This window comes from Suricata suricatta, chromosome 15, assembly GCF_006229205.1.
Source record: "Suricata suricatta isolate VVHF042 chromosome 15, meerkat_22Aug2017_6uvM2_HiC, whole genome shotgun sequence".
NCBI lineage: Eukaryota > Metazoa > Chordata > Mammalia > Carnivora > Herpestidae > Suricata > Suricata suricatta.
In genome coordinates this window covers 22,159,949-22,187,839 of record NC_043714.1, presented here as the reverse complement: position 1 = coordinate 22,187,839, position 27,891 = coordinate 22,159,949, and the positions used below count along the sequence as shown (strand labels likewise).

General features: G+C 37.3%; 1 long non-coding RNA gene across 2 annotated transcripts; it reads right to left on the bottom strand.

The window, feature by feature from the left end:
- Positions 1-5,104: 5,104 nt before the first annotated feature.
- On the bottom strand, positions 5,105-27,815 carry LOC115278902. Of its 2 annotated transcripts, XR_003903108.1 has the most exons (4): positions 27,708-27,815; positions 23,156-23,200; positions 22,814-23,000; positions 5,105-5,179 (listed from the first exon to the last, which is right to left on the bottom strand). It is a non-coding gene; the product is annotated as an uncharacterized LOC115278902 (long non-coding RNA). The 2 variants fall into 2 exon arrangements; XR_003903107.1 differs by lacking the exon at positions 5,105-5,179 and having other exon boundaries at positions 22,658-23,000.
- Between the last annotated feature and the right edge of the window lie 76 nt (positions 27,816-27,891).

Here is a 27,891-nt window from a genome sequence, read left to right as displayed (position 1 = left end):
TTGAAGTCAACCACAAGAAAAAATTTGGAAACCAACAAATACATGGAGGTTAAGGAACTTCTTACTAAAGAATGAATGTGTTAATCAAGAAATTAAAGAAGAAACTTAAAAATACATAGAAGCAAATGGAAATTAAAACACAACTGTCTAGAACATTTGGGATGCAGCAAAGGCAGTTATAAGAGGGAAGTATATAGCAATACAGGTCTATCTCAAGAAGCAAGAAAAGTCTCAAATACACATTTCAACCTTAGACCTACAGGAGCTAGAAAAAGAACAGCAAATAAAGCCTAAAGCCAGTAGAGGAAAGGAAATAATAAAGATTAGAGCATAAATAAGTGATAAATTAACAACAACAAAACAGTAGAACAGATCAACAAAACTAAGAGCTGGTTCTTTGAAAAAATTAATAAAATCAATAACCCCCTAGCCAGACTTATCAAAAAGAAAAGAGAAAGGATCCAAATAAATGAATCATAAATGAAAAAAGAGAGATCACAACCATAATGACAGAAATACAATAAATTATAAGAGAATTTTATGAAAAATTATATGCCAACAAATTGGGCAATCTGGAAAAAAATGGATAAATTCCTAAAAATATATATACTAAAATATATACATGAAACTAAAACAAGAAGAGATTAAAAAAATTTAATAGGCCCATAACCAGCAAAGGAATTGAATCAGTAATTGAAAATCTCCCAACAGGGGTGCCTGGGTGGCTCAGTCGGTTGAGTGTCCAACTTCAGCTCAGGTCATGATCTCACACTTCGTGGGTTTGAGACCCATGTCAGGCTCTGTGCTGACAGCTCAGAGCCTGGAGCCTGCTTCGGATTCTGTGTGTCCCTCTCTCTCTTCCCCTCCCCTGCTCATGATCTGTTTCTCTCTCTCTTCCAAAAATAAATAAGTGTTAAAAAGAAAATTTAAAAAAAGAAAGAAAGAAAATCTCCCAACAAACAAAAGTCCAGGACCAGATGGCTTCCCAAGGGAATTCTACCAGACATTTAAAGAAGAAATAATACCTATTCTTCTCACACTGTTCTAAAAAATAGAAATGGAAGGAAAACTTCCAAACTCATTCTATGAGGCCAACACTACTTGATTTGAAAACCAAAGACCCCACTAAAATGGAGAATTACAGACTAATATCCCTTATGAACATGGATGCAGAAAATTTTGACAAGATACTGGTTAATCAAATCTAGCAGTACATTAAAAGAATCATTCACCATGATCAAATGGGGTTTATTCCTGGGACGCAGGGTGGTTCAATATTTGAAGTCAATCAACAATGATATACCACATTAGTAAAAGAAAGGGTAAGAATCATATGATCCTCTCAATAGATACAGAAAAGCATTTTGAATACAGCATCCATTCTTGATAAAAACTCTTAACAAAGTAGGGATACAGGGACCTTACCTCAATATTGTATAGGCTACATATGAAAGACCCACAGCTAATATTATCCTGAATGGGGAAAAACTGAGGGCTTTTCCTCTATGGTCAGGAACAAGATAGAGATGTTCACTCTCACCATTGTTATTTAACAAGGTATTTGGAAGTTTTAGCCCCAGCAATCAGACAACAAAAGGAAGTAAAATGCATCCAAACTAGCAAAGAAGAAGTCAAACTTCCACTATTCACAGACAACATGGCAGTCTATGTGGAAAACCCAAAGGACTCCACCAGAAAATTGCTAGAACTGACACACAAATTTAGCAAAGTTGCAGGACACAAAATCAAAGTACAGAAATCTATGGCATTTCTCTACACCAATACTGAAGCAGCAGAAAGAAAATTTAATCCCATTCACAATTGTGTCAAAAACCATTAGATGCCTAGCAATAAACCCAACGAAGGAAATAAAATTCTGTACTCTGAAAACTATAGAACACTTATAGTGTTCTATACACACAAAGAAATGGAAAAACATTCCATAATCATGGATCAGAAGAACAAATATTGTTAAAATGTCTATACTACCCAAGCTATCTATACATTTAATGGAATGGACAACAGCATTTTTCACAGAGCTAGAACAAACAATCCTAAAATTTCTATGGAACCACAAAATACCCTGAATAGCCCAAGCAACCCTGAAAAAGAAAAGCAAAGCTGTAGGCAGCACAATTTCAGACTTAAAGCTATATTACACAGCTATAGTCATCACGAGAGTATGGTACTGGCACAAAAACATAGATCAATGGAGCAAGATAGGCATGCCTGGGTTGCTCAGTCAGTTGGACGTCTGACTTTGGCTCAGGTCACAATCTCAGAGATCAGTGGGCTTGAGCCCGGCATTGGGCTCTGTGCTGACAGCTCAGAGCCTGAAGCCTGCTTCAGATTCTGTGTCTCCCTCTCTCTCTCTGCCCCTCTCCCACACTGTCTCTCTCTCTCTCTCTCTCTCTCTCTCTCTCTCTCTCTCTCTCTCTCTCTCCCCCTCAAATAAGTAATCATTAAACAAAATTTTTTTTAATGGAGGAGAATAGAAAACCCAGAAATGGACCCACAACTATATGGTCAACTAGTCTTTGACAAAGCAGGAAAGAGTATCCAATGGAAAAAAGACAGTGTTTAACAAGCAGTGTTGGGAAAACTGGACAGCAACATGTAGAAGAATGAAACTGGACCATTCACTTACACCAAACATGTGAACAAATTCAAAATGGATGAAAGATTTAAATGTGAGGCAGAAAACCATCAAAATCCTGGAGGACACAGGCAGCAGCCTCTTTGACATCAGCCCTAGCAACTTCTTACTAGATAAGTCTCTGGAGGCAAGGGAAACAAAAGCAAAACTAAACTACTGGGACTTCATCAAAATAAAAAGCTTCTGCACAGTCAAGGAAACAATCAACAAAACTAAAAGGCAACCTACAGAATAGAAGAAGATATTTGCAAATGACATATCTGATAAAGGGTTATTATCCAAAATCTATAAACAACTTATCAAACTCAACACCCAAAAAAGAAATAATCCTGTTAGGAAATGGGCAAAACACATAAACAAAAATTTTTCCAAAGAAAATATATAGATGGCTAACAGACACAAGAACAGATGCTCCACATTACTTATCATCAGGGAAATACAAATAAAAGCCACAATGAGATACCACCTCACACCTGTCCAAATGACTAAAATTTACAACACGGGTATAAAAAGATGTTGGTGAGGATATGGAGAAAGGGGAAACTTCTTACACTGTTGGTGGGAATACAAACTTGTTTAGCCACTCTTGAAAACAGTATGAAGATTCCTCAAAAAGTTAAAAATTAAACTACCCTATGACCCAGCCACATTGGGTATTTGACCAAAGTATACAAACATACTGATTCAAAGAGGCACATGCACCCTGATATTTATAGCAGCATTATCAATAATAGTCAAACTATGGAAAGAGCCCAGATGTCCATCAACTGATGAATGGATAAAGAAGAGATGGTATGTGTGTGTTTGTGTGTGTGTGTATACATATATATATATATATATATATATATATATATATATATATAATGGAATATTACTCAACCATCAAAAAACAAAATCTTGCCATTTGCAATGACATGGCTAGAGCTAGAGTATGTTATGCTAAATGAAATAAATTATAGAAAGACAAGACAAATACCATATGAGTTCACTCATATGTAGAATTTAAGAAACAAAACAGATGAGCATAGGGGAAGGAGAAAGAGGGAGGCAAACCATAAGAGACTCTTAACTATAGAGAACAAACTGAAGGTTGATGGAGGGAGGGAGGCAGGGGATGGGCTAAATGGATGATAGGTATTAAGGAAGGCACTTATTGTGATGAGCACTGGGTGTTTCATGTAAGTGACGAATCACTAAGTTCTACTCCTGCAACTGGTATTAACCATATGTTAACTAATTAGACTTTAAATAAAAACTTGAAAAAAACCTAAAAATAAATAAGATAAATAAATTCACTAATTGACAAGACACTGAGTTGCTCCTCTTCAGGGAAGGGATAGTGGTTTTTTTTTTTCAATTTTATTGACATATCATTGACATAAAGTACTGTACTGTATAAGTTCATTTATCCATTCTACTGTTGATGGACATTTGGGTTGTTTCCAGTTTTGAGCTCTTAGAAATAATGCTGCTACAAACATTTTTGTACATGGCTTTTGGTGTTCATATATACACAATTTGTATAAATACACACAAGTAAAATTGTGGAATATGCATATGTTTTGCTTTACAAATTTCTCACTAATGGCTTCCCAAAGTGTCTGTCCCAATTTATTCTTTCTGCAGCAGTGTATGACAATTGTAGTTACTCCACATCCTTACCAACAAACACTTAGTATTGACATTTTAATTTTCACCAGAAAAAAAATGTTTTTAACATTTATTTATTTTTGAGAAACAGAGAGAGACAGAGCATGAGCAGGGGAGGGGCAGAGAGAAAGGGAGACACAGAATCTGAAGCAGGCTCCAGGCTCTGAGCTGTCAGCACAGAGCCTGACATGGGGCTCAAACTCACAAACCGGTAGATCATGACCTGAGCCCAAATTGGACACTTAACCAACTGAACCACCCAGGTGCCCCTCATTTTCACCATTCTCAAGGAAGTATAGTGGTACTGCATTTATTTAGATATTCTCTTTTGTGCAGTGCTTCTTTTGCCCAGTTTCGATTGACTTGCCTGTCTCTTATTTACTTATGAGACCTCTTTATATATTCTGTATATGCATCTTTTTTGCTATATGTACTGAAAATATCTTCTCTCAGTCTGTGGTTTGCCTTTCACTCTGTTAATGTTGGATTCTTATGAACAAAAGTTCTTAATTTTAATATAAACCATATTATTTTTTCCTTTAAGGTTAATACTGTGTTAAGAAATTTTCAATTACCCCCAAGGTCCTAAACCTATTCTTTTATGTTCCCTTTCACATTCAGAATTACAATCCATCTAGAATTGATATTTATATATGGTATTAAGCAGAAGTCAAGATTTATTTTTTTCGACATAAATGGTCTAATTGACCCAGTATCATTGATTGAAAAGGCCTTTATTTCTTCTGCTGCACTGTACAATTGTTTGTGTTGTAAATCAAGTTATTGTGTATGTATGGGTCTGTTTCTGGACTTTTTCTTCTATTATTATGGACTAATGAAAAATGAAGCCACTTCTGTCATATCCAGATGATTCTGAAAGATATTGTGACATCATTCCGCATACATATAAAATGAATAGTTTTCAAGGCCAGCCACAGTCTGAATCCAACCTATATTTCTAACATTACCTCCCACCAGCACCTGGCACAAGAATCTTTAGATCTAGCTGAGTCATGCTGAGTTCCTGGTCCAATTTTGGTTAAATCATGTATTTTAAAAACTCCATCTCCATTATTGCCTGGTTACTAGAATGAACTTTGCTGCTCCCAGGCTCTCATGAGTCTGGGATATATTTATGGAGTTACAGCTTGACTCTTAATCTCTGACTCCAGGCTTTAATGGTCTGACTATACATTTACCACAAGGCCCTGATTCTAATTCAATTCCCTTACCAATTATGGTGTAAACCTGGACGTCTTGCTTGACTGGGGCCCAAACACCATGCCTGAATATTGCCAAAATGTTCTTAAGGAGACTAAAAAGGTTTTTGTGGAAACTCAAACCACTAAGTGAGATCTGTTTCAAACATTTCTTCAAAGTGTAATGCACCTCCATTGTTGGCTTCACTTGTGGGTTTTGCCAAGAGACCCAGCCACGGTGTCCACTCTCTAAAGTAAGCTCCATGGGTAATGACTGCAGTCCCAGGTCATGTGTCCTCTTGAAAGTTGTAATGTCTACAGATCACGACTATGAGGGCCATCCCACAGCCAGGCCTTTCCCGTAGCCCCTATCTTACATTTTGTCTCTCTGACTCTTTCTCTCCCACATGGACTCCAGCAGTCATATTCTGTTCTGCTTCCTAATCAAAACGGTATGTATTTCAACATACAACCTACATCTCTACCTTCACAAGCATCCATGCCATCTTAATCATTACTTATAAACATTCTAACTTGCCTGTCTCCATGAAAAGATGCGTATTCCTATGCACCCTATATTTATTGCAGTACTAATTACTGTAGCCAAGATATGGAAGAAATCCAAGTGTTCATTGATAGAGGAATGGATAAAGAAAATGATACATACATTCATATATATCATATATATACATACATGTGATAAATATATATACACACATATGGAATATTACTCAGTTATAAAAAACCAAAATCTTACCATTTGCAATAATATAAATAGAACTAGAGGGTATAATGCTAAGTGAAATAAGTCAGTCAGAAAAAGACAAATACCATACGATTTCACTCATATGTGGATTTTAAGAAACAGAACAAACAAGAAAGAAAAGAGACCAAAAAAGGACAAAAAAGCATTCTTAAATACAGGTTGCCAGAGGGGAGGTGGGTGGAGGGATGGGTGAAATACGTGAAGGGGATTAAGAGCACGTTTGTCATGAGCACTGAATAATGTATATGATGTTGAATCACTATACTGTACACCTGAAACTAATATAACATTGTATGCTGTTATATTGGTTACAAAAATTAATTTTTTAAAAGATGCTTATGCTTTCTCTTTTCTCATAGCTCTACCTCTCCTTTAAGACCCATCTCAAATAATCTCCTTCCCAATCTCCTCTCATTTGCTTTTATTTGTACATCTACTTTAGCATGTATTACAACTAGCCTTAGATCATAAGTGATTATATGTGTCTATATAATTCTAAAATTACATTTTTCTGTTTTCCTTACAGACTGTGGAACACTGTACCATGTTTTAAATCCCTATAAATCTTAATATTGGGCCTTGTGCATACAGAGTTGTAAATATTTACTGAGTTTAAGTTGTGTGGTGTAGGGGAAAAGATAGGATTGAATACTGGCTATACCACTTATTTACCTGATACCACACACACCTGCTGTGTGGCCTTGGCCAAGTCATTTAATTTCTTTAAGTTTCTCAGCAGCAAAATTGGAAATAATTAAATACCTTGCCAGTTTATTATTAAATGACATAATATGTTTAAGAGCACTTAGCATATAGTAGTCTCATAGTAGAAAAAATTTAAGTTTTACTTATTTAAATCATCTCTACATCCAATGTGGGGCTTAAACCCACAACCCCAAGATCAAGAGTCACACGCTCTTCTGACTGAGCCAGCCAGGCACTCCTAGTAGATTTGCTTTTAATTAAAGTTTCCTAACCACAAAAAGGAGAATAGAACCGATATTATGAGTTTCCCAGGAGTAAATGACTGGAAAGTTCTTATGCTAGAAATCCCATCATTTTATATGGTTTGATTTAAAATTATCAAATATTGGGGCACCGGGGTGGCTCAGTCAGTTGAGTGTCCAACTTTAGCGCAGGTCATGATCTCGTGGTTCATGAGTTCGTCATGAACGGGCTCTGTGCTGACAGCTCAAAGCCTGGAACCTGCTTCAGATTCTGTGTCTCTTTCTCTCTCTGTCCCTCCCCCTCTAGTGCTCTGTCTCTCCCTCTCAAAAATAAATAAATATTAAAAGTTTTTTAAATAAATAAAATTATCAAATAGTATCACAGTAGGGTATTTTAAGATATTAATCTCTGGCCTCACTACATACATGTAAATACCAATAGTAAATGCTGTTTTATATAATTTAGCATCAACCTGAACGGAAATTTGGAGAGACTATAAGTAAATAATTTCCATCAGGATATAATAGGATAGGCAAATTATTTCTAACTGATGGAACATTTTCCATTAACTGCTGTGGAAGCTGGATATTGGTGTTGCTTTAGAGCATTCATACTGGCAGGACTTAGCTCTATATCTAGGCTGGCTGTACTCTCTGCATGGGGTTTTTTTTCCCTTGGCTCTTCCCATGGCTTACTGTTTCTCAGGCTTCATGTCCCAACTTGAATATCAATCACAGTTACCTCCTCTGGCTACCCTATCCAAATGAGGTACCACTCCATGCCTAAATCTATTAATTTTATAAATACCAATCTGTTTCCTTCCTAGCAATTGGTAATGTGTAATTAGTTATGTATTTGTTCAATCAGCCTGTCTCCCTCTATACCTGATAAGTACCATGAAGGAAGGGACCGTGTCCATCTGGGTGACAGCAGACCACCAGAGCTGGTGCATACTAGGGACTCAGGGAGTGACTAATGGACAACACAAATAACCTCATCTCTCAGCAGCTTCTTCATCCAACTTTTAGTTGGCTGAAGGGCTCTCAGAACTAAATTCCATGAGTTTTTATTCAATGGTTCTAAAATCCGGGGCCACATTTTCTCTTCCCCAAGGGTATTTTAGATACTGATCTACTATTTCCTAGTACCAGAATGGAGAATTCTGATGCCACGCTGATCTGTTCCTCTTAATTTTGTAAGGCAATATCTATAGGAGTTTTTCTTCATGTTTAAATTCCAGTATTGCTATTAGGCTATGTATCTCTGCTGATTGACCTGTATTACCTTTCCAAAAAATTTCACTAGAATACATTTTTAATCTTTTTTCCCAATTTTTGTGAAAGAATTCAAACTTTGAGAAAACGTAATAGTACAATGAAGACCTGTTACTCTTTTACTAGATTTATCAGTTCTTAACAGTTTCCACATATGCTTCATCTCTCTTAATATATATAAAAAGTTTGTTTTAAGAAATTAGCTCATGCAATATGGGCGCTGGCAAGTTTGAAATCCATAGGGCAGACTGGCAGGCTAGACACTCAGGCAGAAATTGATGCTATGGTCTTGAGGGAAGATTTCTTCTTCAGGAAAGCCTCAGTTTTTGCTCTTAAAAGGCTTCAACTGATTAGATGAGGTCCCACCCAGATTTTCAAGGATAACATCTTCTATATAAAGTCAACTGGAGGGGCGCTGGGGTGGCTCAGTCAGTTAAGTGTCTGACTTCAACTCGTGGGTTCGAGCTCTGCATCGGGCTGTGTGCTGACAGCTCAGAGCCTGGAGCCTGCTTCAGAGTCTGTCTCCCTCTCTCTCTGCCCCTCCCCCACTCACACTCTGTCTCTCTCTCTCCCTCAAGAATAAACATTTAAAAAAAATTTTTTTTAGGGGCGCCTGGGTGGCTCAGTCGGTTAAGCCTCCAACTTTGGCTCAGGTCAGATCTCACGTTCGTGGGTTTGAGCTCCGCATCAGGCTCTGTGCTGACAGCTAGCTCAGAGCCTGGAGCCTGCTTCCGGTTCTGTGTCTCCTTCTTTCTGTCCCTCCCCCTCTCATGCTCTGTCTCTCTCTGTATCAAAAATAAATAAAACATTAAAAAAATTTTTTTAAATGTCAACTGGATGTACATGTTCATCACATCTACAAAATACTGTTATAGAATTTGATTAAATAACTGGGTACTATATACACTAGCTGAGAGGACACTTGAAATTAGCTATAAAAATTATCTCCACTTTTTTCTATGTAGCTATAGCTCTCCATGTAGAATACATACACATATGTGTGTGTAAAATTTATAATTTTGATTGACCAGTTGAAAGTTGCAGAAATCCTGATACCTTTTACCCATAAATACTATAGCATGTTTGTCCTAGAGACTAGAATATTCTCACATACAACCAAAATACAGTGTGCAATGCGGTAACTTCAATATAGTTACATTAAAATTTCCCCAATTGTCATAATTATTTATTTAAACATTTTTTCTATGTTTTTTAATTTGTTTTTGAGAGACAGAGAGAGACAGTGCGAGAGGGGAGGGTCAGAGAGGGAGACACAGAATCTGAAGCAGGCTCCAGGCTCTGAACTAGCTGTCAGCACAGAGCCCGATGCGGGGCTTGAACCCACAAAAACCGTGAAATCATGACCTGAGCCAAAATCAGATGCTTACCAACTGAGCCATGCAGGCGCCGCATCCTTCCTTTAAACTCTACAGTCAATGTGGGGCTCAAACTGATGACTTTGAGATTAAGAGTCACATGCTCTTTTAAGCTGGCTAGGCATCTCACCTTTTTACTTGTTAATTCTTATACAATCCTCTACCATTTTTTCTCTCATTACGCTTGTCACACTTTTTTTTTTTATGCTGACATTTTTTAAAAGCCCAGGCCAATAGTGTTATAAAATGTCTTTCAATCTGGACTTGACTAACTGTTCCTTCATGATTAGATTAAGGTTAAAATTTTAGTCAAAGAACACTACATATGGAATGCTGTATATTTACCATTAAATTCCACTAGGAGGCATATAATATCAGTTTTCTCTTCATTGGTGATACTCTTTGATGTAGAATCAGCCAAATATCTCTATTAGCAAAGAATATGCTTTACACTTTGAAATTAATAAGTACTCAAAGGGTTAGTAGTTTGTGACTATCCTGTTCCTCAGCAACATTTTATCTCATGGTATTAGCACCCATTGATTGTCTTTGACTGAATCAGTTATTACACTAGTAGTTACAAAATGGTGATTTTCTAATTTGATCATTACTTCCTCATTTATTAGCCAACATTCTTCTGTTAAAGAGAAGTTTCCCCTTTCCCTTTTCCTTTGCAGTACTATGATTTGTGGATTTATTTCCTAAATATTTTATGATTCATTACCATCATTATTTTTTTATAACCAAATATACCAATATGATGAGTGGGAATCCCTTCAAAATGTGATATAGTTCCTTTTTCTGTGTCCATTATTATGTGAACACTTGCTTTTTGGCACAACGGTATGTTTTTGGCTAAGCTTGAGCTTTCACTGCCCCAAATCTCCTTTTAGTGAGGAATAGTACTTGAAACCAAGTGCTGTGCTCACTATTACTGGATTATCATTGGTTCTGTGCCCTTTCAGTGGGAAAGACAAAGTGTGTGTTTGCCTTTCCCTCCTTTTTTTCATATGCACAGAACAGAACGTTGTATCATCTTCTATGCCTTGCATTTTTTCACTTAATCATTCCATGTACAAAGAGATCTCTCATTATTTTTACAGTTACAATTTATGAACTGTTCTGCTATGGATAGATTCTTACATTGTTCCAGTAATTTTGTAGTACAAATAATGTGCAGAAATTTTGTTTTGTATTTGTGGAGGGTGAGTCAGTGTGAATTTACTGCAGCAGGAATGCTGGGACAAAGGGTAAATGCATGTTTACTGTTGCTAGACATTGCCAAATCTCTCTCCAGAGAGGTTGTACCATTTTGCATTCCCAACAACAATGTATGAAAGTGCCTGTTTTCCCACACTGTTTTAATTTCTACCAAGCTGAGAGCTGAGAAATGGTATCTCAGTGCAGTTTTACTTTGTATTCCTTTTATTATGAGTAAAGGTTAATACTTTCTCATGAGCTTAAAGTCCTTTCTCTTTTTTTTTCCTGTAAGCTGTCCACGTCTTTTGACCGCCTGCCAGTCAGGTATTTGGTCTTTTTATTTCCCTTTATTTAAGTTATTTACATATTAGGGAGATTACCTTTTCATCTGGGATTGATATTTTCTCCCACTTTGTCATTTGTCTTTTGATTTTACTCATGGTGCTTTACTTCTAGTAAATATGTGGTTTCAGTTTTTACATTTAGATCTTTGATTCATTTGCAAATTATTATGATATATATTGTGAGGAATAGATCCAATTTTATGTTTTTTCAAATGGCCGTCTAGTTATTTCAATACCATTTATTAAAACATCTATCTCTTCTCTGGTGGACTGAGATGCCAGTTTTTCACATATTAAATCTCCATACACATTTTCTGGATCTTCTACTCTATTATACTGATTTATCTACTCATAGACCAGTACCATGCACTTAAAAAAGTGTTCATTTATTTATTTTGAGAGAGCAAGCATGAGTGTGTATGTGCACACATGCAGGGGAGAGGCGGAGAGAAAGGGAGAGAGAATCCCAAGCAGGCTCCACACTCAGTATGAAGCCCCATGAGGGGCTTAATCTCACGAACCATGAGATCATGACCTGAGCTGAAATCAAGGGTCGGACAATTAACCAACTGAGCCACCCAGGCATCCCCATGTACTTTTAATTAAAGTTTTCTTGTGTCTGGTAAGGCTAATCTACATTATTAACTTTTTCTTTGTGTAGCTACTCCTGCATGAGTATTTTCTCATGTATGCCCTTTAGGATCAACCTACATAGTTCCAGGTAAAAAGATTACTTTTTATTCAAATCACATTATATTTATATATTAACTTAATATGGGTATTTTTTAAACTAATATATTTTATTTTTTTGGAGGAGCTTTGGGCTTACAGCAAAACTTAGCAGGAAGTGCAGACTTCTCCTACACACCCGACTCCAACATGTACACCTTCCTCACTTAGTGACATCCTGCACCACATTGTACATTTACACAATTGTACACAATGTACCACATTGGTACATTTACTGCAATCAATGAACTTATATCGATACATAATTACCGCGCAAAGTCAATAATTTACATAGGTTTCACTCTTGGTGTTGGACATTCTATGGGTGTTAGATAAATGTATAATGATACGTATTCACCACTGCAGCATCATACACCATAGTTTCAGTGCTCTAAAATAAGATTCTGTGCTCTGCCTATTCATTCTTCCAACCACTGGTCTTTTATCTGTCTCCATAGTTTTGTCTTTTCCAGAATGTCATATAGTTGGAAGCATACAGTATGTAGCCTTTTTGGATTACTTTGACTTAATAATATGTGCTTGTTTCCTCCATGTCTTTTCATGACTTAATAGCTCATTTCTCTTTAGAGTTCCAATAATATTCCAGTGTTTGGATATACCACAGTTTATTCATTTACCCACCGAAGAACATCTCAATTGCTTCCAAGTCATGGCAATTATGAATTATGAATAAAACTGCTATAAACACCCATGTGCAAGTTTTTGTGTGGACCTAAGTTTTCATATCTTTTGGGTAGATATCAAGTAGCACTATTGCTGGATCATAATAAGAATATGTTTAGTTCTGTAGAAACCCCAAACTGTCTTCCAAAACAATTCTGCCATTTTGTATTCCCACCATCAGTAAATGAGAGTTCTCATTACTCCATATCCTCTCCAGCATTTGATATGGTCAATACTTCAAATTCTGGGTATTCTAATAGGTGTTTAGTGGTATGTCACTGTTTTAATTTGCAATTCTCTAATGGCATGTGATATTGAACATCTTTTCATATGCTTACTTGCCATCTGTGTATCTTCTTGGGTGAGTTATCTGTTCAGGTCTTCTGCCCATTTTTAAAATCTAAGTTGTCATTTTCTTATTGTTGAGTTTCTTGTATATTTGGGATAGCCGTCTTTATCAGATGTGTCGTTGGCAAACATTTTCTCCCAGGTTGTGGCTTGTCTTTTGTTTAATTAAAAAAAATTTTTTTTAACGTTTATTTATATTTGAGAGACAGAGCATGAAAAGAAGAAGGGCAAAGAGAAAGGAAGAGACAGAACCTGAAGCAGGCTCCAGGCTCTGAGCTGTCAGCACAGAGCCTGATGTGGGGCTTGAACTCACAAACTGTGAGATCATGACCTGAGTGGAAGTTGGATGCTTAACTGACTGAGCCACCCAGGCACCTCTGGCTTGTCTTATTATCTTGAAATCATCTTTTACAGACAGGCGTTTAAAATTTTAATGAAGGTGGCACCTGGGTGGCTCAGTCGGTTAAGTGTCTGGCTTTGGCTCAGGTCATGATCTCACGGTTCGTGGGTTCGAGCCCCACATCGGGCTCTGTACTGACAGCTCAGAGCCTGGAGCCTGCTTTGGATTCTGTATCTCCCTCTCTCTCTGACCCTCCCCTGCTCGAGCTGCCTCTCTCTGTCTCTCAAAAATAAATCAAAAACATAAAAAAACAAAATAAAATAAAATTTTAATGAAGTCCAGCATATCAATTATTTATTTTCTAGATCATGGCTTTAGTGTTATGCTTAAAATGTCATTGCATACTCAATGTTACCTAGATTTTTCCTATATTACCGTTTAGGAGATTTATAGCTTTGTGTTTTGGATTTAGGTTTATGAACCATTTTGAGTTAATTTTTGTATAGGATATAAGGTCTGAGTCTGTTTTCTATGTGGATGTATAATTCAAGGACCATTTGTTGAAAGATTATCTTAACTCCATTGTATTGCCTTTGCTCCTTTGTCAAAAGATCTGTTGACTATATGTGGGTCTATTTCTGGACTCTTTTTTTCTGTACCATTTATCTATCGATTACTGTAGCTTTATAGTAAGTCTTAAAGATGAGCTGTATCAATTCTCTGCTTTTGTTCTCCTTCAATAGCGACACAGCTATTCTGGGTCTTTTCTTCTCCATATAAACTTTAGAACCAGTTTGTCAATAACCACAAAAAAACCCTGGGATTTTGACTGAAATTGCATTGAATTTGTAAGTCAAATTGGGATGAAGTGACACCTTGATAATATTGAGTCTTCCTATCTATGAACATGGACTACCTCTCCATTTATTATTTCTTTGATATCTTTCATTAGTTTTTTTAAAAAAGATTTTTAGATTTAAACATTTTTAAGTAATCTCTACACTCAATATGGGATTAAAATTACAACCCCAAGATTAAAAAAGTCCCATGCTCTACTGACTCAGCCAGCAGGTGCCCCTATCTTTCATCAGGCTTGTGGTTTTCCTTACATAGGTCTTATATTTTATTAGGTTTATACCTAATTATTTCTTTTGGGGGGGGAATGCTAATGTAAATCATAATGTGTTTTTATTTTCAAATTCCACTTGCTCTTTGTATACAGGCCATTTATTTTTGCATATTAACCTTGTATCCTGCAACCTTGCTACAATCACTAATTAGTTCTAGGAATTTTGTCAGTTGTTTTGGGTTTTCTATATAGATGATCATTTCATTTGTGAACAAAGACAGTCTTGTTTCTTCATTCCCAAACAATATATTTTTTATTTCCTTTTGTCTTATTGCATTAGTAGGACTTTCTATAATATGTTGAAATACAATGATAAGGACATCCTTGCCTTGTTCCTGATCTTAAAGGGGAAGATTCTTACTACTCACCATTAAGTATGATATTAGTTATAAGGTTTTTTTATGGATTATTTTTATCAAGTTGAAGAAGTTCCCCTCTATTCCTAGTTTAATCAGGGTTTTTATCATGAGATCTTACAGGGAAAGTTTATTACTCATCATTAAGTATGGTATTAGCTATGGGGGTTTTTTATGGATAATTTTTAACAAGTTGAGGAAGTTCCCCTCTATTCCTAGTTTAATGAGAGTTTTTATCGTGAATCAGTGTTGAATTTTGTCAAGTGTTTTTTCTGTATTTGATATGATCATGTTATTTTTCTTTCTTAGTCTATTGATATAATGTATTACATTAATTGATTTTGAATATTAATAGTCTTGCAAATCTTGGAAAATTTCTCCTTAATCATAGTGTATAATTCTTTTTATATATTGTTGGATTAGACATGCTAATTTTTCATTGAGGATTTTTACATTTATATTCATTAGAGATACCGGTTTTCCTTTCTTGTAACATCTTTCTTTGGTTTTGATATTAGGGTAATGTTGGCCTCATAGAATGAGTTAGGAAGTATTCCCTTTGCTTCTATTTCTTCTTTCTTTTTTTAAAATTATTTTTAAGTTTCTTAAATTTTATTTATTTTGAGAGAGCAAGCAAGCAAGCAAGCAGGGGGAGAGTAGAGAGAAAGAATCCCAAGCAGGCTCTGCACTGTCAGCACAGAGCCTGACATGGGGCTCAAACTCACAAAACTATGAGATCATGATCTGAGCTGAAACCAAGAATGGGACACTCCAGGTGCCCCTGTGTAATTTATTTCTTAAATGGTATAATTCACCAGTGAATTCATCTGGGCCTGTGCTGTTTTGTAAGGTTATTAATTATTGATTCCATTTCTTTAATAGATGTAGGACTATTTTTATTTATTTTACCTAGAGAGAGCATGTGCGAGTGGGGGAGGAGAGAAAATATTCAGCAGGGTCCACATCCTGTGTGGAGCCCAATGTGGGGCTTCATCTCATGTCTGTGAAATCATGACCTGAGCCAAAATCAAGAGTCAAACGCTTAACTGAGCCACCCAGGTGCCCCAGTGTAGGACTACTTAGATGTTTATTACTTTTTGGGTGAGTTTTGACAGATTATGTCTTTCAAAAAATTGGTCTCTTTCATCCTGGTTATCAAATCTGGGGGTACAGACTTGTTCATAAAAATATTCCTTTATTTTCTTTCTAATGTGCATGGGATTGGTAGTAATGTTCCTTCTTTCATTTTTTATAATAGTAATGTTTTTTTTCCTTAGGTAGCCTGACTTTAGGCTTATTGATTTTAATTATTTTATCAAAGAAACAGATTTGGTTTTGTTGATTCTATTGATCTCTTATTTTGAATTTCATTGATTTCTGGTCTAACTTTTATTATTTCTTTCTTCTGTTTATCTTGGATCTAGTTTACTCGTCTTTTTCTAGTATCTAAAGGTAGAAAATTTTATTGATTTTAGACCTTTCTTCTTTTCTAATATGTGTATTTGATGCTGTAAATTTCTCTAAGTACTGCTTACACTGTATCCCATAAATTTTGGTAAGTTGTAGTTTCATTTAGTTCAAAATACTGTAAACATTTATCTTGCCGTTTCTTCTTTGACTCATGCATTATTCTGAATTGTGTTGATTAATCAAGTATTTTCAGATTTTCCAGCTATTTTCTGTTGTTTTTAGCTTTTGGTTGTTGTTGTTGTTGATTTATTTTGGGGGAGAGATAGAGAGAGTGCATGCGTGGGTTGGGGAGGGACCCTAGAGAGTACGGACTCTAGGTCTTACACTTATTCAGCCTCTTTAAACAACTGTCCTTCTGGCACACGAATGGTTCAGAAACCCAAAAAAATCTATTTGGGGGGTTTTTATGGAGATATCATCATGCAGGTATGTCCAATTACTAACTCCATATTCAGGGCCTCTCACCCCTTAGGGGTTTGGGAAGTTTGACTGACAGTTCCAGGCTTCTAATCAAGACTTGGTCTTTCTGGCAATCCGCTGCCATCCTGAAGATATACGGGGGTCTGTCAAGAGTTAACATATGATGCTCCTATACTGAGACAATTCCAAGGGATTTAGGAGCTTTGTGTCAGAAACCAGGGACAAAGACAAAATATATACTGTTATACTACATATTTTAAAATATTTTTTGTTTCATTTGTTGCTTTTCTTCAGAAGTCATCAATTATGGCTATATATTTATATATATTAATATTTTAATGTCTTCTATATCTATCATTTCTTCTCTACTTTAAAAAGAATTAATATTGTTTATGTATTTTTTTAAGTTTGTTTATTTATTTTGAAGGTGGGATGGGCGGAGAGAGAGAGGAAGGCAGAGAGAAAATCCCAGTCAGGCTCTGTGCTATTAGAGCAGAGCCTGATGTGGGGCTTGAACCCACAAGCCATGAGATCATGACCTGAGGCAAAACCAAGAGCAGGAACTTAACTGACTGAGCCACCCAGGTGCCGTCTCTGTGTTAATTTTCTGTTGTCTCAAAAATAGCTGTTTATAGTTTTTTTTTTGGAATCAGGTATGATAAACACAAGTTTATCATACTACATTTATTTAATATCCTTTTTTATTCTGTGAGTTTTCCTTCAAGTCTCTTTTTTATTTATTGAAGAAACTAACATCATTTGTCCTGACAATTTCCTATAATCTACTTTAGTTATTTGCAGCCTCATGCTGCAGCCTCTGATCCTTATTTCCTATAAACTGAATGAGATATAATCTTGATAAGATTTTCTTTTTTTTTGGCAAGACCACTTCACATTACTTCCTACTGTATCTTCTTCAAGAGGAGTACAATAAACCTGTTGTCCCATTACTACTGACATTAAAATTGGTCAGTTCATTCAGGTATATCAGCATGATCCATCCATAACAAAGTTCCTCTTCAACTTTTGTTCAAACTGATTCCTTTGCCACCCATTAATGATTGATGCCACGTTCCATTATTTCACTAGGGCTAGCACAATTATTCTTATTTTTATCATAGCTTTCATGTACAATATCTGTAATTCGTCTGTAAAGAATTCCCTTTCATCAACCATTTGGTTACTTTAAAATACAGTTTATATAGGAAAGGCTGAAAAATGCTAATCTTGACCCTCTTTCTCCAATGAGTTAGTGACATAGCAAACTCCAAAGATGACCAATGAGGGATTTTTTTAGTATTGTTATGAATCTATGATATTTGATTGTGTGTACCTATACCATGTATATAATTACGTACTTCCGTTTATTGCAGTCCTTACTTGTTTCGTTGCTCAAACCATCTTACTTTTGCCAGAAGATCCTCTTCAAAGTTGGATTCTCTGATAATTTTAAACTTTGTTCATTTTTCACTTCATTTGATAAAGACAATTAAGCAAACAGAGCCAGCAACCAAATAAAGTTCACTGATTCTCTGAATTTTCACATAAGTAACTTTAAGTGTACCCTCAACATTGTTTTAAATTATTTATCCAACATGAAATTCATGCTCTAAGAGGATATACTATATCCTATGATTTCATGTTCCCTATAATCTTAAGATTACATTTCTCCCAGTCCTATGATATTATGATTTAAGAAGCTGTTAGGAGCCTTTCTCAACATCAAATCAAATAATTATGGCCAACATAGTCTTCCCTCTTCATATTGGTAACATTTTCAAATATCTCCCACTGTATTGATGTCTTTTGCCTAAGAAATTTCTCAAATATCTTTCTGATAACAAAAAAGAAACAAAAATTTCCCCCAACTCTTCACCTGGCATTTATCTGGAGTACAGTCTCATCTCCCTTTTTCTCTTCTCAGCTAAGCTGTCTCTGTATCTTCCCTTACCAGTTCACTCAACAATTCATTCCAACAAAAGTAATCTGATGACTATCACTGATATATACTCCACATTGCCAGTTCAGTTGAACTTTTTATTTTATTTTTATAAGTCCTCTTGGATGAATTTTTTTTTTTTTTTGAGAGAGAGAGAGAGAGAGAGAGTGTGAGCAGGGGAGGGTCAGAGAGAGAAGGAGTCACAGGATCTGAAGACAGGCTCCAGGCTCCAAGCTAGCTGTCAGCACAGAGCCTGACGCGGGGTTCGAACCCATGAACTGTGAGATCATGACCTGAGCCGAAGTCAGATGCTTAACAAACTGAGCCACCCAGGCGCCCCTGGATGAATTTACATTATGGATTACTTACTCCCTGTTCAAGACTCTTTGGCTTTTAGGCCACTCTCTCCTTCTTAAATGTTAGTGCTTCCCTAGCCTCTGACCTCAGCAACATCTTCTTCCCAAACTCTCTCTTGGGGTAATCTCTATTTTCATGATTTCAAATGTAATCATTTTACTTATTGAGCTAGACTCCATGAGGTGCTGTCTTCCACTCTACTTTCAAACCTGCCCCATGAATTCTCAGGAAGGAGACAGAACTTCTCCAATTTCTCTGTCACAAGAACAAGCTTGTATCATTCATTATAACTTTCAGGCCATCTAATGTTATATCATAATCAAAAACTTCACTTAAATGAAAGCTTCTCTCTACCTTCTCCCCGATTGTTTGTCATATAAGATTATCTGCTGAATATATTCCATTTAACTATGGTAGTGACGTTTGTCCTTTTTGTCTCTCTGGCATCTCTTTTGTCATCTCCCCTCATTCTAGTATGAGAAGCCTCTTATGGGAGAGCGGCACTGACCCCCCAGCATCCATGCTATGAGACTCATCCCATGCCTAACCGACCAGAGTCCCTCACCTCTCTCATCACTGATTTGTTGAGAGATAAAGCTGATGAGAGCTAAGCTGAATGAAGCCCTTCCCAGAGATTTGCTGCTAGAACTATCCACTAGGGCTAGTTAGCTGGTGGGATGAATATGAGTTTGGAGACTAGCAGCCATTTTGCTCACCTCAAAGACTGACAGAAAAAGAGCCCTCCATATCAGTTGAGCCTGTTTCGAGGATTTTCTGGTGAATTCACTTGAGATAGATTTTACAATTTTCACTAGAAAAAGGCATGACAGATGTCCTAGAGTTAATTTAAAATCCTGAAACATGTCCAAATGAATTATTTTTTCTTCCCCTTCTACTTCTATTTCTTCTATATCTACCAGCTCCCATATTTTCTAGTCAAAATATTCTTTCCTTGTACTCTTTCTTCATACAACAAATCTCAGTCCTGTTACCCCGCCTAAATATTTCGAGAGTCCTTCCTTTTATTTCTTAACATGCCCTAGTCCAAGCACACATCCCCCACTTTTTAAACCCTTACAATAGCCTCCTTATATGATTTTTCTTTTCTGATCTTACCTGAATAAATCTGTTCAGTCACCAGAGCAGTCATGGCAAACCACTGATCTGGCCTTACTACTTCCCATGTGAAAATACCTCATACTTGGCACATGGTTTCTAAGATAAAGTCCAAGGTCCTCATGACCCAACAAAGCCTTCTGAGGCCATGTCTTGCCTACTTCTTGTCTCCCACCTCCTTCCATCAATTTCAACTGGGCAATACCAAACTTGTCATCCCTTTCAACACCAATTACATGGTTCCTGCTCCCTCTGCCCAGAATGCTTCTCTTTTCCTTTTTCTTTTCTTTTCTTTTCTTTTCTTTTTTTTTTTTTTTTGTACACCACTGTGAGGGCCTTAGTTCTTCCAGAAAGTGGTTTTAAGCTCCTAGGCAAGGGCAAGTGCTCCCCACTTATGATCCCATAAGAGCAACTAACTCACTTTTTCCATATTCTATCAAAATCCTCTCTTTCATCTGTTTTCCTGATTGTAAGCAATGTGCATATGGGGTCTGTTTCTTACTCATTTTTAGATCCCTAATGCTTGGCATTCAATATATGCTTTTTGGACAAAATGCCACAATGGTTTTATTTTGTCAAACTGTCTGAAAATTCACAATTAGATATATTTAGGGGCATCAGACATTCTTGGTAAAATGTAAAATCCACATTGCTTATTAAGTTTCATAATTTAAAATGAATCAATTTGATTAGAGTTACTTTTATTTTTAAAACTCCATTGATATGGGTCCTTGAGAGAATAGATTTGGAAGGACTATTTAAAGAATTCAATCTGTAGAGTCACAGAGTTAGAGTTCCCAAGGTAGAATTTTGATTCAGCTATGGATAAGCATGCGACTTTGGCAAATTATTACCCAGCCTCTCTAGGCCTGTTTTCTTAACTGTAAAACAAGAATTGTTTTATGTACTTCCTAGTGCTGTTTTAAAGATTAAATGATACAAGAAATACAAATGCCTTTCACACTGCCTATATGGCACACATAAATATTCAATCCCAAGGAGCCGGCGTCATTATTATTAATAAAGGCAGGTCTGGAAGGATGCCACATGTGGGGAAGGACACGGTGTGGGGCAGGGACAGGCAACATCCCAACCTTGAAACTTTGCTTATGGCAAGCTCAGTTCAAAGCACAGTCTGGTCTATGAACCAGACTGTTCTACGTTCATAAGGGATATGAAATTTGGGGATCTTGTCATAGGTATTTCTCAGTCACTGCCACACACACCTCACTTCTTATCTGGAGAGAGAACTTAGAGTAATTCAGGAGAAATAGTAGGTGTTGCCTGTCACCTGGATGGTGCTATGCAGTTCACAAAGCGTTGTCACATTCATGATCTCACCTAGACTCCACTACAAACCATGTGTTGGCTTTTTTGTCCCTGTTTTACAATGATGAAACCAAGGTCCAGAAATGTTTAAATGACCAATTCCAGGTCATGAAACTAAAAAGTAGCTTAGTTAGGATTCAAACATAGGCCTTTTGATTCCCAGTCCAGAGCCTTTTCTAACATATGGTAAGCAGAGATCAGGCAAAAGGGGGCAAAAAAAAGAGATGGGAAAGTTAGGCAGTAGGGAAGGTCATAGGATGAAAAAGAGCTATCAGGCAAGGACAAAATCAGTAGGGCTGCCATCCCTCCTAAGCAGCAGAGGAAGGATAAATATGTGTTTTGGGCAATAATGGCCTTATGAGCAGGTGAAAAGAGGGCGGTATGAATCATAATGACATAATTATGGAATTTTTTGACAAGGAAAATCATTTATCTGGAAAACTTTGAAGAAATAATTGACTCCTCCATTTTACAGATGAAAAAGTCCAGACCCAGGGAGATACCTGATCAGTCTTCAGTCTCATACTATTAATGGGAGAGCCGTCCAAAGACCAACCATGACTTACTGGTATGGATATGTTAAAATCTTGAAGTGCTTTTATTTAAAACAAAACAAAACAGGGGTGCCTGGGTGGCTCAGTAGGTTAAGCGTCTGACTTTGGCTCAGGTCATGAGCTTGTGGTTTGTGAGTTTGAGCCCCATGTCAGGCTCTGTGCTGACAGCTCAGAGCCTGTAGCCTGCTTTGGATTCTGTCTCTCTCTCTCTCTCAAAAATAAATAAGTGTTAAAAAAATTTTTTTAAAAACCCCAGCTTTATGGGAGGTGGGGGGTACCTGGCTGGGTCAGTTGGAAGAGCATGCAACTCCTGATCTTTGGGTCATGAATTTGAGACCCATGTTGGGTATAGAGATTACTTAAAAAAAAATTGAAATAAAAAACTACTTAGGGCACAATTATATACCAAAAACTTCACCCATAGTGGCTCAAAAGTGTTGAGTAAATTTATATAGTTGGGTAACCATCACCACAATCCAGTTTTAGCACATTCCTACCCGCCTCTAAAAAATAAACCTGAAATACTTCAGTCGTGGTTAGTAAATAGCCACTTCCCTCAAACCCCCAAAAGACTCACCCTTCAATCCTCTGAATCACCCCAGATCTCCTTAAGATCTAATTCTAGATACCTGGTCCACCAGTAAGGAACATCCAGGCCCCTGCCCCAGCACTGAGCCGCTTCTGTTCTGCATGGTTGGAACCTTTCCCACATCTGTGCCACATCTGTTGTAAAGTAACTTTAGTATCACCCCTGGGAAGGATGAAGGCAGGATTGAACTCCTCTGGTTCCCAATCTGGAGCTTTTCACACAGGACCCTGCTTTTCAGCAAGACAGGAAAATAAACAAGTTAACAAAAGAAAGCAAGTGCTATGAAATTCTATCTACATAAGGGATAGACTGTTTTTGAAACGTCAAGAGATTGAGCTGCTATCTATCATGACAGTTACCTCTCCAGTAAAGGTGTTCTTACCTTGAGGTTTACTGTTGGATGAACTTCTGAAGGTCAGGTAACTCCCTGAAATACAAAATTTCACAGGTATTTACATTTTTCTGTGAGTGGGTCCATGGACCAAAAAAAGGGGAAAAAAGGGATAACTTGCTAAGAACATGTTTTGCTTTTTAATGTTTATTTGTTTTTGAAAGATAGAGACACAGACCTCAGAGCATGAGCAGGGGAAGGGCAGAGAGAGAGGGAGACACAGAATCTGAAGCAGGCTCCAGGCTCTGAGCTGTCAGCACAGAGCCCAACATGGGGCTCGAACTCATGGACTACAAGATCATGACCTGAGCTGAAGTCAGATGCTCAACCAATTGAGCCACCCAGATGCCGCTAAGAACATACTTGATAAGAGGTTTAGGGGAGAAGCAAACAAGGAATGTGCTCAAAAAGTGTAGACCTGGGGAAAAGAATTCCAACTAGAGGGACAGGTAAAGGGGAGAAAGTCAAGATGAAGTTCTCTTGATTCACAATTTTGTCTGCAAACTAGATATATATGTGAATCACTAGTTTTGACATGTAGAATAAGTCACACATATTAGGTCATACATATAAACCATTTGCTATTTTGCAAATTTTCTTTGTCCTTTATTAGGTTTCATGATGAAATGACTAGTTTGGGTTACACTTCTTTTTTTAAAGAAAACTTCATTTTTATTTTTTTATTTTTGAGAGAGAGAGAGTGAGAGCAAGCACGAGCAAGGGAGAGGAGCAGAGAGAGAATCTCATGGGCTTGATCCCATGACCCTGTGATCATGACCTGAGCCGAAATCAAGAGTCAGATACTTAAAAAAAATTTTTTTAATGTTTTTTTATTTTCCAGAGACAGAGAGACAGAGTGCAAGCGGGAGAGGGTCAGAGAAAGAGGGAGACAGAGAATCTGAAGCAGGCTCCAGGCTCTGAGCTGGCAGCACAGAGCCCTATGAGGGGCTCTAACCCATGAACTGTGAGATCATGACCAGAGCTGAAGTCAGACGCTTAACTGACTCAACCACCCAGGTGCCCCAAGTGTCAGATACTTAACCCCAGGGTTATGCTTATCTTAAAGTATCACTCTAAATTGTGAATATGGAGTTTTTGCTACTTTATTAAATCCCATCTGTAGCTTGATTGGATTATACTAGCATTTTAAAATTGTTAACTAAGATCCCCCAGTATGTCTACATAAATTACAGTGAAGTCAAGTTCATCCTAGTATGTTTATAAACATCAATTTTTAACTGAAAATAGTGCATCGTTCTCATTGTGTTTTATCTTAGACTTCTAAAGACAGTATTTTAGACATATCATTTAAATTATTGACTATCTCTACTAGGTATGTGGAATTTGAAATCTGGAAGAAACCGTCAAGATTATGCAGATTGACTTCGCATTTTATTGATACATAAACCCAAAGAGATTAAGAGCCCTGACCAAGCTCGCTAATGATGGAGGTAGGACAAGACTATAAGCATTGGATTGTCAGCTTGGTGCCTTTTCCAACATCCAATTAACAAGCTAATGATTACCGAAGTACCTATGTTTCTTTGATGAGATCAGCCAGTTGGAGACTATGAAAAAACCATCTGTAGAGACACAGACTCAAAGTGAAGACACCTCAATTCTACCTCTTCACACTCCAACAAGCATATTCTCATAGGACTGCTCCTAAGTCACCTGTTTAGTGCATCACTAGGACTCAAACATTCATAAGTCACATTATATTATCAATACTGCAGCATTTTCCCAGTGATCACTTTGTGAGTCCTTCAAGTTACTAGACCCTTTGATTTCCCATATTTCCTCCCCTTTTTTGCCAGAAAGTCCAGCTGTGTCATAGGGTCTGCCTTTACATTGGTAGGGAACATCTCAGGCACATACATAGCTTGCCTATGTCGTGTGTGTGTGTGTGTGTGTGTGTGTGTGTGTGTGTGTGTATTCCAGGATGGTGGAGGTGGGGGTAGTTTGTGAGATAAGGGAGAATCACCTCCTTGAATATGATCGTCATTTGTAATTGATGAGGAACTCAAAAACTATCAAATATGCTTTCTGTTTAAATTTCTCCAGTTGTCTCAAAAAATATCTTCTTTACAGTTGGTTTCAATCGAGATTCCAACAAGGTTAAACATATTACATTGGTTTAACATGTCTCTTATATCTTTTATTGCAAATGGTACTATTAAAAAGATGCATTAAGGGCATGGGAAATTTTAATTTTAATATTGGTGAATTGTTTTCCAAGGAGTTTGTACCAATTTAACTCCTATAGAGTTCCTCCTCCACTTTTGGTACTATCAGACATTTTGCCTTCTGCCTGATAGTTAAGTCCCAAACTGTAAAGAAATGATACATAAGCCTAGTCTTCAATCACTGTATAATGAAATGTTTTAGATAAAAATATTTCAGGCTCCCAGGAAATATTATACAATCCATTCCATCTGAAAGTCACTGTTTTAGATCCTGAGTGCATCAGGATCTTTGTTACATATTAAAGAAAAATGAAAAAGATAGTAAGCATATACTATATCATATATCCCAGGAAAGATATAGTTGGTACTGACTGACTTTTCCCTCCATGAAGATCCTTTATAACACACATATAACCCGAGGGACCAGAGGTTGATTTTACTGTCAGGAATGTTAAGAATTCTATAACTCTTTTTCTAACTAGAATGTCATGGCAGATTGTTGGTTCTGCTGATGTCATAATGTTTTGTTTGTGGGGTCATCTGATGTCACTTATACCTTAAGAAGAATCAGCTTTTTAATAAAATTAACTTTTGGGGTGCCTGGGTGGCTCAGTCAGTTAAGCTCCCAACTTTAGCTCAGGTTATGATTCTGTGGTTCCTGGGTTCGAACAGCTCGGAGCCCACTTCAGGTGCTCTGTCTCCCTCTCTCTCTCTCTCTCTCTCTCTCTCTCTGCCTCTCCCCAGCTCATGCTCTCTCTCTATCAAAAAATAAATAAACATTAAAAAAAAAAAGCTAGGGGCGCCTGAGTGGCCCAGTCGGTTAAGCGTCCGACTTCAGCTCAGGTCAGGATATCACAATCTGTGGGTTTGAGTCCCATGTCAGGCGCTGTGCTGACAGCTCAGAGCCTGGAGCCTGCTTCAGATTCTGTGTCTCCCTCTCTCTGCTCCTCCCCTGCTCACTCTGTCTCTGTCTCTCAAACTAAATCAATAAAATAATAAAGACAAAAAAAATTTTTTTTAAAAAAGCTAAATAAAATGAACTTTAGATGGTAAAACCCAACCTTATGGAGCAATTTTCTGAGATCATAGGGTTAAAGATCTCCAGAAGAAAATTTATCTGGAAAAGCTTTCTTCTTTCATTGGGATATATGGGTTTTACTCGCAGTTGAAATGTTGACAACACAACTGGGCTGACACCAGATATGCTTCTGGATGATTCCAGGTTGTCATGATCCTCCAAACATTCAAGGACACAGTCATTTTGCACAACAAAGGGAAACCAGCCCATTTCTGGCAATAGGGTGGAATTCTAAGTGGAAAAAGCAAATAAATATAACTTCATCTCTAGTGATGAAAATAATTGTTGATATTATACTATAGAATAATCAGTCTATTTTAAAGATCGTTTTCCTTTTTGAACACACCTTAGAGAATTTCCCAGAGAACATAATGATCTGTCTTTAGAGGGGGAAGGATAACATCCTACATTGCTTTTATATTTAAATCTTACAGAAATTTGTAAAAATAAGCCCAAGTTATTAAGCATTTCTTCTGGTAAAGTAAAAAGCATTCTATTCAATGTATCAGCCACCTAAATCTTAAAAAAAAAAAACATGAGTTGCAAGCCTTTGGCTTCCATTTTCCTCTTAAAAACCAATGACACCTTCAACTTTGGGATAGTTTAAAAAAATGTGGCTTCTGATAAATGTTGGCAGAACTGGTGCATTCCCAGAATAAATTCTTAAAGCTCAGCTTTCCCTATTCAAATACATCCCTAGGTCAAATGACTACAAAACTGTCCACCATGAAACAAACTGAAGAGAAGTAGGATGTGATAAAAGGCATAAGTGTAAATTATAAAGTGCACTGGTACATTAAAAAGAATCATGTCTGGGGTCAAATCTCTAAACAAATGTGAATGCCGTAACAACCGTTAACTGTTACTGATACACGTGAAGTTTAAAACTGAGGGGATGGGTAATGAGACAACAGCACACAAAAGAAAAACTTCAAAAATTTATCTTCCCTTCTCAGGCAAGTTTCAGCCCTACAAATCTATCCTTGCCTTTAAAATACCAAAGTGCTATTTTGCTCTCAATTTTCATCCCATTGTACAACAAAATCTGTCTCTATCCCCCAAATTAGGAGTATGAGCAGCCTTCCAGACCATAAGGACCAGAAAGCAGCCCCGAGGGTATCTCGCCCCAAGGGTGTGAACGTGGGCATGGAGGTGTGGAAAAGACACGCGAAAGGAATATAATCTGTAAACCATACACCTGTGGTTGAAAAAAACCAGAAACCCCCACGGGACTGGACATCATCAAGATCTAGGGGTATAGAGAGAAAAAGACAACCACCGTGGCGAGATCAGAACCGGAGCGGCGTTTCTTAGACGACCACGTTAGCAGGTGAACTCTCCCAGGACGCCGGCTAGCTGGATGTGATTGAGTACCGCCAACGCCATTTACCGGGCTCCCGCCTGCCCCTCCCCCCCACGGAGGCCCAGCGCGCCAGCCAATCCCCTCCCGCTGTCCCCTTCCC